Source organism: Ruditapes philippinarum, unplaced genomic scaffold (genome assembly GCF_026571515.1).
Source record: "Ruditapes philippinarum isolate M1 unplaced genomic scaffold, ASM2657151v2 ctg9551_1_1_1_1, whole genome shotgun sequence".
Taxonomy (NCBI): Eukaryota; Metazoa; Mollusca; class Bivalvia; order Venerida; family Veneridae; genus Ruditapes; species Ruditapes philippinarum.
Window position 1 is genome coordinate 24,832 of NW_026859190.1, and position 17,401 is coordinate 42,232.

Sequence of the window (17,401 nt, forward strand, 5' to 3'; positions counted from 1 at the left end):
TTAATGTACAAGGTAAGAAGAAGTAAAAGATTAATATAACATTCAAATATCAGCTATATGATATATAGGACAGTTGAATGTTATTAATAAATACTAGTTATATCATAGATAAGACAAGGGAATGGTATATATACATACAAGTTATATGATATATAGGTCAAGTAATGGTATATATAAATACAAGTTATATGATAAATAGGACAATGAAATGGTATATATTAGTACCAAATATATGTTATATAATTTTATGACATTTTTTAAGGAATGGTTAAAAGTTATATGGTATGTAGAAAAGGGAATGTTATATGTAAATACCATTATATGATAAATATGTCAAGAGAATGGTATATATCAATACAAGGTATATGATATATAGGACAAATGATTAGTATATGTAAATACCGGTTATATGATATAAAGAACAAGGGAATGGTATATATGACTACCAGTTATATGTTATATAGGACAAGGAATTGTATAATAAATACCAGTTATATGAGATAAATAGTTAAGGGGAACAGTATATGTTATTACCAGTGATATGATATCTATGGTAAATATATGATGTAGAGGAATAGTTAATTTTATATATGAATACCTGTTAGATGATATATAGGACAAGTAAATGGTATACATATTTTTCTCATTGAGATTGGGATCATCATCATATATACAACGGAGCTCCGAAAATAGATAATAGTTAGATTCAGACCCACAATCCTTTGCCCGCTTAGGTGATAATCAGGTTTTCCCACTAGTCTCTGATTTTCATGCTCTTGTTAAACTTTGGCAAATTATTGTTTACATTGCCGACATGGATTTTCATCAGAGAAATATTGGTATTGAAAAGTTTGTATTGAGTGTACGTTTTACGATAAATAAGTATTGTTTCTTTTAGAAGTAGAAAAAAGTGAAACTTTTGCTGTTTGTGTTAGAATGATTTTAACACAAAGCAATTATAGATATACCTTGCTGTAAATTTAGATGAACTAGTATGTACTGTTAATACATAGACATTTTAACATATTTTTTAATCAAAGCAAGTTATACACCATAGATGTAAATATGATTTCATTATACCTTCATACGTATCCTTAATAGAAATGTACAATTGAGTTAAAAATATACATGGCTGTCAGGTGCAAGTGCTTATTTGACTCTTCGATTGGCTTTATTGCCTCTGGGTTACACCTCAAGGATATATATCAGTTCTCAGCTGCCCCTCGGGGATATATACAAGTTCGCAGGTGCTCTTCAAGATATATACCAGCTCTCAGCTCCCCCTCAGGAATATATACCAGTTCTCAGCTGTCCCTCAGGGATATATACTGGTTCTATGCTGCCCCTACGTGATATATACCAGTTCTCAGCTGCCCTTCAAGATAAATACCCGTTCACAGGTACACCTCGGGGATACAAACAAGTTCTTAGCGACCCCTCAGATATAAATGTATACCAGTTAACTGCATTTGGTGGATATATACCAGTTCTTGGCTTCCCCCTTAGGGATATAATACCAGTTGTCTGTTACACCTCATGTATATATACCAGTTCTAAGCTGCCCCTAAGTAAGATATACCAGTTCTCAGCTGCCTTCCAGATATATACCAGTTCTCAGCTGCCTCTGATATATATATATTACCAGTTCTCACCTCCTCTTGGTGGATAAATACAGTTGTTGGCTCCCCCCCCTCAGGGATATATAACCTGTTGTCGGCTACACCTCCGGGATATATACCAGTTCTAAGCTGCCCCTCAGAAATATTTACCTGTTCTCAGCTACACCACAGGGATATATACCTGTTCTTGTCTGCCTTGGGGAATATATGTTAGTTCTTGGTTGGGAATGTATTCCTAGGTCTCGGCATAAGTCAGTTCTCAGTTGCCCCTCAGGGATATGTACAAGACTCAGTTATACATGAGGGAGATATACCAGCTCTCGGATGCCAATATGCTCTTTTACACAGACAGCCATATTTTATAAGTTTATATACTATAAATGTTCAAAGATAATTTATACGGTTATTTAAATTTATTTAGTTAAACAATTTGTCATATTTTAGTACCAAGACATTATAACATTATAGGCGGGGCATATAGTCGCCGCCTTGTCCGTCCGTCTGTCTTTCCGTCCGTCCGTCCCCTTTTCTTGTCCGGGACATAACTTTGAAACAACAAGAGGTATCAACATGAAACTTTGTAGGTAGATAGATCTCATTGAGTAGGTGTGCAGTGCTTAAGAACCGTAACTCTGCCTTGCCTAACTTTTGAATTATTCCCCTTTGTTTATTTTACACTTTGAACTTTGTCCGGGACATAACTCTAAAAGTATAAGAGGTATCAACATGAAACTTTGTAGGTAGATATATAGATCTCATTGAGTAGGTGTGCAGTGCACAAGAACTGTAACTCTGCCTTGTCTAATTTTTGAATTATCCCCCTTTGTTTAATTTACACTTTGAACTTTGTCCGGGACATAACTCTAAAAGTATAAGAGGTATCAACATGAAACTTTGTAGGTAGATAGATCTCATTGAGTAGGTGTGCAGTGAACAAGAACCTTAACTCTGCCTTGCCTCATTTTTGAATTATCCCCCTTTGTTTATTTTTACACTTTGACCTTTGTCCGGGACATTACTCTTAATGTATAAGAGATATCAACATGAAACTTTGTAGGTAGATAGATCTCATTGAGTAAGTTTGTAGTGCACAAGAACTGTAACACTGTCTTGCCTACTTTTGGAGTTATTGCCCTTTGTTCATTTTGACACTTTGAACTTTGTCTGGGACATTTATAATACTCTAAAATTATAAGAGATATCAACATGAATCTTTGTAGATAGATAGGTCTCATTGGGTGGAAGTGCAGTGCTTAAGAATCATTACTCTGCCTTGCCTTATTTTGAAGTAATTGCCCTTTGCTTATTTTTACTTTTTGACTTTTGTCCTGGACATAACTTTAAAACTATTAGAGATATCAACATGAAACTTTGTAGGTAGCTAGATATAATTGGATAGAATTGCAATGCTTTAAGAACCTAAACAAAGCCTGGTCTAATTTTAGAGTTATTGCCCTTTGTTTATTTTTACACTTTTACCCGGGACATAACTCTGATATCATCAGGAAACTTTATAGATAGATAGATCTCATTGAATAGAAGTGCAGTGCAAAAAAACATAACTCCGCTTTGCCTAATTTTTTAGTTTTTGCCCTTTGTTCATTTTTTTTATACTTTCCTGTGTCCAGAACCTTCTCGGGGAGCATCACCCGGTTCAACCGGATCTTGTTTATGCTTGCTGATGTTAGTATATACCAAGATTAAGATATTATGTTAAATGTAAACATATGTTACACATGTCTGTTTGTTACATGAAATTCTGAATGAATGTGTATAGTACATATGTAAACATATTATTACATGTTAATAAAATTAATGTGTACTGTATAGTTACAAGCTATTGCAATCCTTTTATGAAAATAAGATTATACATGTATTACATGTATTTTATAACAAGAAATGTTTTGTAACATGTAACCATGCCTACATTTAAAACTGCTGTACCTGTTTGTTTTGAAGGCCGATTAAGTCTTAAAAAATGCAATCACTTTTATTTTTAAAAACTTTCATTTTTTGTCCAAAACGTTTCTAATAGCCCATATATCTGAGCCATCTTTTGTTTCTTTTACATTTTAGCAACTAGTATGGCTATAATGAGTAAGTATTTTATATGGATGTTAAATAATAATTTTGTTTACATTTTGCTACACTAATCATATTTTCTTTTCAAACTCATTTTTTTTTGTCAGGTGATAAGAATATCACATGTAAGTCTATTATTACAACATTATAAAACACTTATTTGCCCTTTTTACAAAAAGAAAAATATATTCATTTCTGAGGCATAATTTGTGCCTTTAACCTTTAAATGTAAGTGTAGAGTAAATCCATCTAGTATATAAGTAAACATTCAATTACATGAATATTGCGTTTAATTGATTCCTAGTTATATGAATGTTTATGTTTATTTCATGCTTAGAGATGTTACGTCTTATGAACATATGCATCAAACATGTTTGTGATTTAATCATTCAAAGATAATGTATGATTATATCTATCTAGTACAATTTGTTAACCTTTAATTATATGTACTGGATAACACATTTATTTTGGCCATTTTTATGCTTAAATAATTCTATATGAAGTTAAGATAAGTTCATGCTGCTGAATATGTCAATTGTACATATTCATATATATTAAACATGACTGTTTAAAACTTGAAATGTTTATTCAGTATATGATCTTCTCATGGAAGCTTCATTGAGAGCATTGTTATTCTTCTGTTTTTATCCCCCGCCGAAAAATTTCGGCGGAGGATATAGAAATAGTCTCCGTCCGTCCGACCTTCCGTCCGTCCTTCCGTCCGACATTTTTGTCCGGAGCATATCTCTAAAAGTATTTGAGTTATCGACTTGAAACTTCATAGGTGGATAGACCTCATTGAGGAGGAGTGCAGTGCACAAGAATGATAACTCTACCTTGATTTTTGTGTTATTGCCCTTTGTTATTTTTCAAAATTGATTTTTGTCCAGAGCATAACTCCAAAAGCCTACGAGATATTAACATGGAACTTCATAGGTGCATAAATCTCACTCAGGAGGTGTGCAGTGCACAAGAATGATAACTCTACCTTTCATAATTTTTGAGTTATTGCCCTTTGTTATTTTTCATACCTAATTTTTCACCTGAGTGGGGCTTAACTCAAAAAGTGTTTGAGATATCAACATGAAATGTCATAGGTGGAATGATAACTCTTCCCTATACAATTTTTGAGTTATTGCCCTTTGTTTTTTTTCATGCTATTTTGTCCAGAGCTTATCTCAAAAAGTATTTGAGATATCAACTTGAAACTTCAAAGGTGGATGGATCTCATTGAGGAGGAGTGCAGTGCTTAAGAATGATAACTCTACCCTGCATTATTTTTGAGTTATTGCCCTTTGTTATTTTTCAAAATTAATTTTTGTCCAGAGCATAACTCAAAAAGCCTTTGAGATATCTAAATGAAACTTCATAGGTGCATAGATCTCTCTCAGGAGGTGTGCACTGCACAAGAATGATAACTCTACCTTTTATAATTGTTGTGTTATTGCCCTTTGTTCTTTTTCATACTTAATTTTTCAATTCAATTTTTTTCTCAAAAAGTATTTGAGGTATCAACTTGAAACTTCATAGGTGGATAGATTTTACTGAGGAGGGATGCAGCACACAATAATGATAACCTACACTGCATTATTTTTCAGTAATTGCCTTTGTTATTTTCAGCCATCAGTATTCACATAGGTTTCAAATCTGTAACACTATAGCCATCAGTTTTCATTACCAAAAGACCTCTTAAAATGGAATTATTCCGCTCTACTACATATACATTCTTCCAATGAGCAAACACATTCGGCGGGGGATGGCCATGTTGACATTAGTGATGGAAATCAGATGAAATTTGTCCCAATCGATCATCGGTTCAGTCGGATGTGACATAATCGATAACTTTCGAATAAAGTCGCGTTAAAAAGAAATAGAGAAGAAACATTTCTTCTAACCAACGCACTTGATTATATTTAGTAACACGAACTCCATTTAGCACTTTTCAACACAGTTTTAACTTTATATAGTCATAATTTTACGAAATAGATTTTATTTTTTAATGGATGACAAATAATACCATTCACATTACATTATATTACTATTGTTTAAATCTCTTATTGATCCTGTTCAACTCCAAATTGTCTCTGAGATGATTTTTTTTGCGTTCGGTGAGGTGTTCCTAAAAGAAAATTACCGTCAGAATTAATTCTCTTTGATACTTTAAACATTTTCGACGATGTCGCGGAACAAATTTTTGTGAATCGATTATTGTCGTTTTACATAACAGTAACTGATAATCGGCGACTTGCGACAATCGGAACATCACTAGTTGACATGGCTCTTGTTGTTATTAATGTAGTATTTAAAAAAAAAGAACATGTTTGTTTGATCGGTTTTTATAGCATGTATGTGTGAGTTTTCTTAATAAAAAAATGTACAAAATTGATGTGTGTATCATTTGTTTTTCCTTCTCTTACAGAACAAGTTGAGGGTATAAAACTTGTTTAAAGTTTATTTCCATAGATAGCAAAGACTAAGCTGCCAGTTCATAACATTTGTAAAATGTATGCACTGTACTAGGAATGAGACATTGACTGGTGAAATAACGTGTAAGATATAGAGGATATTTGTTTGTTTGTGTGTAAGATGAAATTTTATTTCATGAGTGGGCTTTAAAAACAGTATTCTCACGAGTGGCTACAAGGGTGAAAATACTGCGAGATGAAATAAAATTACATCTTACACATCAAACAAACAAATTTTCTTTTTATTTTATGCTTAAAAACAAGTTCAAACGAAATTTCCTTGATATTAACTTTAGGAGACGGCCCACTGAATTTTCGTACTCTCTATCCTATAGTAAATCCATCACATTTAAGGCTAAATTCTGGACAAAGCAAATCCGGTACCGAAACTTCATGACCGTTTCTTTAAACACCAATGCAGCACAAAAAAATAATACATTAGCCCTTGGAGTTTTTCTGCAGCTTTTAATTTTTGTAATCACTATAGAATATTCCAAAAAGTAACTGATGTGTATTCCTGTGCATAGTACTTCCTGAAACCTTCCACCCAGAAATGAAATCCTGCAAAAATACATCAAAAACAACCTTTAAAGTACTCAGAAATGACACTTTATGTACACAATTACTAAGGATATACTTAAAATATAATCAGTATCAATTAAGATGACTTGAAATAGTCCATTTCAAAATTTAAAAGAACTACTTTCTAGACTACAATGGGCTGGGTCAAATTCCGTACCGGGGTGACACCTTTAATATTAAAATCTGTTTTCCTCACTGGTAGCCTTAATTATGTACATGTATTAGTCGAATTTCTCATAAAATACAAGAAGTCTTGGGCTGAAAAAAAAGGTTCGACAACCAACGTTAAATGGCGATGATATTATTCATTTTATTAAAAAAATGAATGATCGTTTTTTTACTAATAATTAACAAATAATTATAGTAGGAGAAAAAGTCTAACCATCCATCCATATTTCTGTTACTTACTGTGAATTTATATTAGACCTGGCTTTGTTAAATGTAATAGGCCACCATTTCTAAAAGTTGTGTATTTCACGGAGAAAAATAATTGTGTTTGATTCAGAAGGATATCATTTGGATTTGTTAGTCATACACCTTTATAAAAGAAAGAACACTTATTTGAGGATTGTAACAGACAATAAACAAGTGTTGTCAGAAGTGTAAACATTCAAAAAGCGGTTAGGAAATTGGGAAACTTGTTGAAAATTGAAAGCAAAGGGGCCCACACAGTGTTTGGATGGTATATACTGCTTGGTGGTGACCTTAAAATGAGACTAAAATGATTACCTTATAATAAGTATATGAATATAGACTTATATACATATTATAAGGTTATCACTTTAATCTCATTTTAAGGTCACTATCAAGCAGTATATACCATTCAAACACCGTGTGGGCCACTGCGGTTGAAAGGCTGCCTAACGAACGCTTGGTTGTTTGCTTATCCTTCGGGCTGATGGCTTTCATTGCTTTTCAAGTTTTCATAAAGCATTTATTGGAGGAAAATAATCGTGTTTGATTCAGAGGGAATTCATTGGCATTCGTTAGTCATACATCTTTTATGAAGAAAGAACACTTACTTGAGGATTGTAACAGACAATAAATAATTGTTGACTGATGTGTAACATGCAAAAAAAGCCGGCTAGAAATTGGAAAACATGGAATTTTTGAAAGGCTGCCTTACGAACGCTGGGTTGTTTACTTAATGTCCGGGCTGATGTCTGTCATTGCTTTTCATGTTGTTAAGTAGTTACTGTGAAATTATCAAATATAATTTTCACAGATAAATCAGTAATCCACTGAAAAGCATAAAATAAATACGTTTAAGCTTCTTGTATATAGATTATTATAGATTATTCATAAATTTAAGCTCCATTTACGTTGATGTATAGATTATTTAGTTTATGTTTAAGCTCAGTTTACATGTATGTTCATTATTTAAGCTCCATTTATGTTCATTTATAGATTATTCAAGAATTTAAGGTAGTACACTCCTATCTCCACTTTGAAGAGTATTCAAATAGGCTAGAATCACTGTAAAGTGTATTGAAACTGATGGGCGAGGGTTCAAACTCCAGAAGGAGCAACATTTTTTTTTTCAACATTTTTTATTAATCTCTCAGATCCCTAATGGAAGAAAACAGTGTTTCATTGTAATTATATATTTTTTTAGCTATTTATCTACTAAATAATGCCAAATTTAATAGCAAATATGATACCAGATATTTTCAAAGTTTAATAAAATAAAAACTGTACGGTAAAAGTATTTTATATTTTGCAAGACCAACCAATATACAGTTAAGAAAATTTAGCAAACTTTAAAACAGCCCCTCATTGTGAAAAATTTTAGGGATATATTAAAAAAGGCTTTTTACACATGGAAATGGTCAAAAAATTGTTAAAAGTGGGTGGGGTAGGGTTACATTTTTATACATATTAAAAACATTTCTTTTAAAAACAATCAATTTGCTTGTTTAATTTGTTACCTAAATGTCATTATTTGTTTCTTAACAATGAACAATAGGAAAACAGTTTTCATTATGATGATATTATAGATTATTTGGAGTTTCCTTATTTCTGAAAAAGTTCAGAAAAATGTCTATAACTCATAAACCACACGGTAAATTGTGTTTAAATTTTGCATACAGGTGACATTTAAGGCATATAACTGTCCTATGTTGTCAATTTTACAGTTCCTTATAGTGCCCATTAGGGATGTACTACGTACCTTAAGCTCTATTTAAAAGATATTAAGAAAAAGAAGAACAAACAAAGTGGCTTTATAAAATAATTCCATCCGAGTATGTTCCGTACCCCTTTGTAATTCATAGGTTAAAACTCCATGTATGTTTATTGATATTTGAAAGCTACATTAGAGAGATCTATATGTATTTATCAGTTTAAACTGCATAAGTAAGTATATACAAATTAAATCTCAAATTATATTCATTTAAATGTTTAAGATTCAATGATTTTATTTATATAGAGGTAAGATCAGGATAAATTCATTTTAAGGTTCAACTCCGATGAATTGCCCGACGAGCATGACAAGCGTCTCAGGCACTTCCAGTTTTCCCTTGAAAGACGCGGATTATTTTCATACAAAAAGTGCGGGACTTCAATACGAGGCTGCTGCAGTCAGGGAATGTATCCAAAAAGGTAATAATTTAATCATTTAAAGTATCCGCAAAAAGCAAAATTTGAATCATTAATAATGTAGTCGAAAATATTAGCCCTAATACTATTTCGTACCCGGAAAGATAATTTGAAACAGACTCTCCGAAAAAGTAAAATATATATCAAAACAATAAATATATCCGAGAAAGGTAAAAAATTTGATTCATTAATTCATACGAACAGATATATATTTGAATCTTGCCTGTGTTTGGGAAAGTGAATAATCGAAAATTTTATGTTTTGCGAAGTTGATTCTTAGCCCTTAGTGTGCCCGAAATGGTTTCAACATTGCATACGTGAATGTGTTTGTAACGGGTTTTATTTGAACATTCAGTGTATTTGGTGAAATGAAGAATTGATGCTCAGTCTCAAAACCTCAGTCTTAAAATGAAACAGTAAAGAAGACTTAGTTTGTAATATCCATTCCAGATTTTTTAAAGTGCATTATAAAACAATCTGATACAAATTGTAATGTAAATTTTTTAAAAACCAACAAAATTTCCTTTTCGGGGTTAAAAAATCGGGGTTTTTTTTAATTTAGTATATTTTCTGAAAATTATAGCATTACTTGACGTCAAACAGTTCCCACACGTCATGGGAGGGGTTTAAAGGGAAAATGATAACTACACCCCTGTGGGGATTTAAAAGTACATCATATTTAAAGGACGAAGTCTGGGAAACAGATTTTTAAAGAAAAATTCCGAAATTTTACTAAATTATTATCTTTCTCTTAAAGGGAAAATGAAGGAACCTACAAAATCCAATTTGGGCACTGCATGGAAAAGTTTAAATGGGTTTTCCCAATTTATTTGGGAAAAAGAAAAATTAAAAACGAAAGATAAATTTAAAATATTGTAAATTTTTTTGGGAATAAATTTTTTCAAATTTTTTTCCAATTTTTTCCAAATTTTTCAAAAAAATAAAAAAATTGCCCAATAAGAGGGGATTAATTTTCGGGGGTCATTTCCTCCTTTGGGGTTCCCGGGGATATACGCTAATTTAAAAAAAAACAAAAGAAAAAAAAACACAATTTACATAAAACCCCTTTTTTGATCACTTGTATTTAAATGTCAATTCCTTATTTGGGAAAATCTGACCCCTTTTCGAAAATTTTTTAATCACAAAACCCGGTAAAAAAAGTAAATTTTTTTATTTTTAAACAACTTCGCATAGCACAAAAAAACAAAAAATTTTTACATATTAATTTTTTCAGGGTTTTTTTAAAAATTTTTGGTTTCAAAAAAAAGGGCCCTTTTATTTTTTTTCCCCTCTAAAGCATTAACATTTTAAAAGTATTTTGCCGATAACGGGCCTGTTTAAAAAAAACCCCCGGTCTGGGCATGTCCCTTCCCCGTAATGAAATGTGCCCTGTCTTGCTGACCCCGGGTTTCCCCTTAAGGGAAAGAAAAAATTTAAAATTAAAAAACCCCCCCTTTTAACCCCCGAAACCCAACCTTTTCAATCGAACTCGGTGTAGAATAGATAACCGTTATAAGGTCGGATTTTGGGGATCCGGGTGCTAATTATAACTCTTTTTTAAATTCCGTTTAAAAACCCCTATTTTTTAAAAAAAAAAAAAAAATTTTGTTAAAAAACAAAAATGCAAAATTACAAAAAAAAACTAAACGCCCCGGTTTTAAAGGTTTAAAATTTTCACATAAGCAAAATAATTTTTTTTAAGGGCCCAAAAAATTTAAAACAACAAAAATGGGAAAGAAAAACAATAATAAAAACAAAAAAATGCTCGGGGGCGACATTTGGTTTTTAAATTTTGATTGTTTTGGCGAGGGGGCTTAAACTTTCCTTTTGCCATTGACCCCAGACCCTCGCTCAATATAATTTCCCCAAAACATTAATTTCTTTTGAGGTTTTGTTTTAAGGGTAAATTTAAAGCACTGAAAAACGGGTTTTCCCGGGCACGTTGCCTTTCATTTCTAAATGTTGGTTTTATCCCCCAAGGGGAACCCAAAAGTTTGATTTTTTCCCCATTTTTCTTTAAGGTTCGTCAAAAGTTTTAAAAAAACATACAAAAAAAATTTTACCCCTTTTAGGGGCCAATTTTTAACTACCCCCAACCAACACCTTTTTCCCTTCTTTCATTTTTTTAAATTCGACCCGTTTTCATTTTCAACCTATCAACCCCATTTAAATTTTTAATAAAATTCCTGCGGGTAAAATTTTCTTCTGAACCCAAATTTTTCAATTTTTAAAAATAAAAGTTTCCAAAAATAAATATAAACTATGGGGGAAACAAGGGAAAACTTTTAAATTTAAAATTTGGTTTTTCTCTTTAAATTTTGGGGAAATAAGGGAAAAAAAAAGAAAAAGATGAATTTGACCTTTCTTGGGCCAAAAGAAAAACCCCGCATTTACCCGTCAGAACAAAAACAACGGAAAAAAAATTTTCCTTTTAAATGCAAAGCAACAAAAAAAAACCTTTTTTAAATATCAAAAATACCCCCGCGTTGGACCAAAAAACAAGGGAAAAACTTTTTTTTCAAAGAAACCATTTAATTTGACTAAACCCAAAATTAAAAACAAAACAGAAAAAAAAAGCCAAACCCCTGAAAAAATCAAATCAAAAGGGGGGTTTTTTTGGAAAAGGGAAAAACTGGACAGAAAAAAGACAAAATATGCATGTTTCTAATTGAATTAAAGGGAAAATAAATTCTAAATGTTACATTCCCGGAGTCTTTTCTATTCTATTTTTAAAAAAAGTAAAATCAAAAAAACGGGAAACCCACAAAATACCAACCCTATCCCCCCGAAAAACCCAAACCCAAAAAACCTAAACAAAAGAAAACCCCCGGGCCAAATCTTTAACAAAAACTTTTTTTTGGGGAAATAATTTAAATGGTAAAAATTTAAATAATTTAAACAATTTTCTTTAAGACCAAACAAATTTCATTTTAAAACCTTTTAATAAAAACAACCACTCCAAAAATATTTCAGGGATCTGAAAAAAGGTTTAAATTTTTCAAAAATTTTTTATGTTTTGCTTCATTAAAATACAAAGAACTTTTTAAAAAAAAGAATAAAAATAAAACATTTGAACATACTAACAAAACCCCTAAAACCAAAACAAACAATTTTTTACAATTCCGGGAAAAGAACCCCCATTTTTGCGTGAAAATTTTTTTTAGAAAAAAATTTCACAAAAAAAAGACAAAAACGATATAAAAATATTTTTCCCTTTCCCCCGTATTTAAAAAAACCCTAACAAGCCAACGAAACCCACACAGATTTTTTACCACGCTTTTTGATTGTAGAATTTCAAAAAATTATTCCCCACATAACAATTGGGAGTTAAATTCAAAAATTTCAAAAAAGAATTAAGATAACAAATATTTTTAACTTTCTTTTAATTTTAAACAAATTTAATGTTATCAAAGCTTTAAAAATGACTTTTTACAGTGTTCAATATACGGTGTTCAAAACACGACCCCATCAAAAATTGTTATATTTCAAAAAAAGGGGAGAAAAAAATTTTTTTTTAAAAAAGCCCCGTAAGGGAAAAAATTCAAAGGGAACGAACAAAAACCCTTTTTTTCGGGGGACACAAAAAACAGGGCAAACCCCCAAAACAAGAGCACAAAAACCCAACACCAATGAAAGAATCAAATAACTTCCATCCTCTGCAAAGGAAAAAAAACAAATAATACAAAATAATTTAAAAACCATAAAGTTTTTCCTTTTTCATAGAATACTGTCACAATTTGGGGAAAATAAAAATTTTTAATAAAAAAACTTAGAAAAAAACAAAAGTAAATAAATACTAAACAAATGTCTTTTAAAAAATCAAAAACGGGTTTTTGGGAAAAGGCCCCTAAAACTTTTCAAAAAATTTAAAGGCCCAAATGGTAATTATAAAAGCATTATTTGTTAGTTTAAGAATTTTTTTTTTAATTTAAAAAAAGTTTTAAATTTAATTTTTAATTTACCTTTACCGTTTTAATTTTAACTTTGTTTGTTTCAAATTTGAAACATTAAATTAAAAAAAAACCAGGTTGTTTAAAATTTTTTAAACAAAATTTGATATTTCGAAATTAAAAATAAACCCTTTTCCCAAAACACTTTATGTGGGCTTTCCCTTTTCCCATTTTGAATGTTTAAAAAAATTCTAGAGGTTGGTTACGGCCTTTTTTAAATAAGTTTTGGCACTTTTTTGGTCGAACTTTTTACAACCCGAATTTTATTTTTGGTTAAAAAACCAATTTCCCCCAAGGGGGTTTTAAAAAACCAAATAACAAAAAAAGGTTTTTTGGAAAATTTTTCCTTTTTGGAACCCGACACAAAAACCGTATTTTAAGAATAAAACCAATTGGTGTTGAAATTTCCCAAAAAAACCCCTATTTTTACCAAAAATCATGAAAAACCAAACCAAATCAATTTTTGGGGGAAATTTTTTTCTCCCAAATATTAGAAATTCCCCAAAATTAAAAAGTAAATAATTCGCTTCTTTAAAACCCCAGGACCAAAAAAGACATGGGGGAATCTTCCCGGCACGAAGTACTTAAAAAAGAAAATTTTTTGTTTTGGCTAAAAAAAAAGAGGCCCGTTTTTTAAAGGGGCATTTTCTTTTTAAAATTTTAAAAAATGTTTTTTTTTTGCTTTTCCCCATTTACCCAAGGTTAACGTTAAATTTTTTGGGAAAAGGGATTAAGATTAAGGTTTTAAAAGAAATTACAAAACCTGGGTTTTTTAAAATTTATTTTAAAAAAAAAGACCCCTTTGGATTCCATACCCAAAAAAAAAATATTTTTAAACACTTAAGAGCGATTATGGAAAACAAAAGGGGGGCTTTGAAAATTTGCCAATTAGGGATTTTTTGGGGGAAGGGCCCCCCTAAAAAACGCCGCTTTTTTAAAAATTTTTCAATAGGACAAGGGGACATAACCCAAACCCTTTTCAAAAAAAACCCAGGGGCAAAAAAGCCAAAACAAAAACAAAACCGTTTTACAATAAGGGGGTATTTTCAACGCTTTAAATTTTTCGAAGGGCAACTGACGATTTTTGGGCGAAAAGTCAGACGGGCATTAGCATGGGTATTTTTCCGAATTTTGTCGACTTTTTCTCTGTTGCAGGGCCCCAAAAAAAAGTTTTTTAATTTTAAGGGTTTTATTACCTTTTTTGTAAATATTTTAAAAAGGGAAATTTCAAAAGAAATAAGTACAAAAATAAAAAAAATTAAATTTTTAAACAGTCCTTAAACTTTTAAATTCCATTGGAAACGGGAATGTAAATATATTTGGTTTGGGGGACAATTACGAAAACGAATTTTGCCTTTAAATTTGGGGGAATTTGGGCCAAAAATTTTTTTAAAAAGGAATACAAAAGCAAAAGCTTTTTGTTTCCAAATCTGCCGCATAAAAATTGGGATAAAGCTGGCGAACAGAAAAAATTTCCCAAAAATTTTAAAGATGGCCCCCCACAATAAGAAATATACCTCTTAGAAAAAATAGATTTCTTTTGTCCTTTTTCAAACCATTTTTGAAAACCTGTATGAAAACAGTTATTACCTATTTTTTATGGAAAAAATGGTTTTTATGGTTAAAAAACATATAAAATTGGCGAAAAAGGTAAACAAAAAAGCCAAAAAATTTAAAGAATTCCCACCCAAATTTTCCCCTTTTTCCCGGGATTTAAAATATTAAAAGCACAAAAAACAAAGTTTTTTTAATTTTTTAAAAAAGAAACATTTTTTTTATAAAACAAGCCGCTGATGTTTTCATTTTACTTTTTTTTTTTTTAAACAAAGGGAAAACTGATGGGGGGGGTAAAAAAAAACTTACTTAATCACAAAAATTTAATTTTAAGTAACTTTTTAAAAAAACTACTTCATTTAAAACCTTTTTAAAAACTATTTATTTTAAAAAAACTATGTATTAAAAACGTTTGTAAAGGGATAGTATTTATCATTTGGTTTTTTAAATTTTAACTGAAATTTTAAAATGGTTAGTAAACCAACCCCTCAGTTTTATAAAAACTTTAGGGGAAAAATTAGAAACACCAAAAAGCTTTTAAATTTAAAAAATTTTCCCTATTTAAAAAATAGGGAAGAAAATAAAATATGATTTTAAAAAAGGAAAAAAAAAAGAAAAACGAAAAAATTAAAAAAAAATTTTAAGGTTAATTAAAACACTTTTTTAACTTTTAAACCTATATTTCCCAATAAAAAAAAAAGTAAAAACTTTTACGTTTTTACATATTCTACCAAACTTTCCCGATCTTTTTTTTAAAAAAATAGGTTAACGTCCTTAATGTGGTTTTTTAAATAAAAAAACAAAATAGAAAAAAAAATTTTAAATTTCAAAAAAATTTTTGTTTTCACATTTTAAATTTTTATTTTACCCCCACCCCCCATGGGTACACACTTTTTACAAAAGAAAAAGAAAAAAACAATGAAAAAAAATTTGCATTTTTCGTCAGTTTTTAACACAACGCAGCGGGTTTAAAAGGAATTTTTTCACTAAAAAAAAAAAAAAAGGGATAAATATTAAACAAAAAAGCAAAGGAAAAAAAAATGCGTTGTTTTAAAAAGCTTTAAATTAAAAGTATTAAATATTTTTATATTTAACCCTTGTTAAAAAATGAAATCCCTGTTTAAGTTTTTGAAAAGCTTTATTGTGTCCCTCCCCAATCTTTTTTCGAAAATATTTCAACAAATAAACCAAAATTGACAAACAGTTCCCTCTTTTTTCAAAATTAACCCCTTCTCTACATGAACCCCTTTTCTTTTGCCCAATAGAAACAAAAATTTCTACAAACCCCCCTTACAAACTCCACATAGGGTCAGTCCAATACAAATAAAAATTATTGAAAAAACAAAAAGAATGAAGAAACCCAAAAAACAAAAGGCATCCAAAGGTTTAAAACCTTTCGGAAATGTTAAAAAAAACAATTTTGGGAGTTTTATAAAAGAATTTTACGAAAAAAAAAAGTTTGTTCTTTTTTTTATCAAATTTTGAAAAATAACCCCAAATTTGTAGTTATAATTAATTTTCTTTTTTTTCTTTCAAAATTTTATTTAGGGAAAAAAAACCTTTTTGTTTTGGAAAAATTTTTTAAAAAAAAAAAAGATAAAATGTAAAAACGGGGAAAAATAAATACAAACCAAAAAAAAGAAATATCCATAACCCGGGGCCAAAAAAAGCGATATAAATTAAATTTTTTGTAATCTATCTTTTAATGCATGATTTTGGTTTCTTTTTTTTACCTGCAAAAAATTTTAAAGAGCCCCCTGGGTTCTTTTACAAATTAAAAAAAACATTTTTGGGTTTTTTTTACAAATTTTTTTTTATATAATCTAATTTTTATTTTCATATGAAAAAAGGGGGAAAAAAAGAAACCAAAAAAATTTTAAAAACCCGTCCCCTTTTTTTAAAATACCAAATTCTTAATTGCATAAATATTCAGATTTATAAAAAATTTAAAATTTTTTTAAAAAAATTTAATTTTATTTTTCCTGTCCAGATTTTTAGATATAAAAGTTGTCAAGGGAAACCCCCAAAAGGGATCAAAAAACACCCTCGCGCAAGCCATTAATTTTTTTAATTTTAAAGACTTTCCCTTTTAAAAAAAAAAATTGATTGTGCAAACAATTTTTTAAAAGATATTTTTTTATTTACTTTCGGATTTGATTCTTTAAAAAAAATTAATTTGTGCGCTTTGAAAAGCCCTTTCGATACCAAAAACATTTTTAACAAAACTTTAAAAATTTAACAAAACAAAACAAGCTCTGGGGTAACCCATCATCGCAATTTCATGTATAAAAAAGTAACATTTTTTGGCTTTTTTAAAGGTTAAAAGTTTAATGTACTTAATTACCATTCCCCATTTTTTTACCTTTGGGTTTCTTTTGGGCTTTAAATATATAAATCTCAAATATTTTATGGGAACCGGCTTAAAACCCCCCCCACTAAAAAAATTTAAATGGGTAAAAAAGGGGTTCAATTCTCGATTTTTTCCAAAAACTGTCACACCAAAATTTTTTCCTCTTCTGGAATAAAAAAAAGTTTTTTTTTTTTCTTTAAA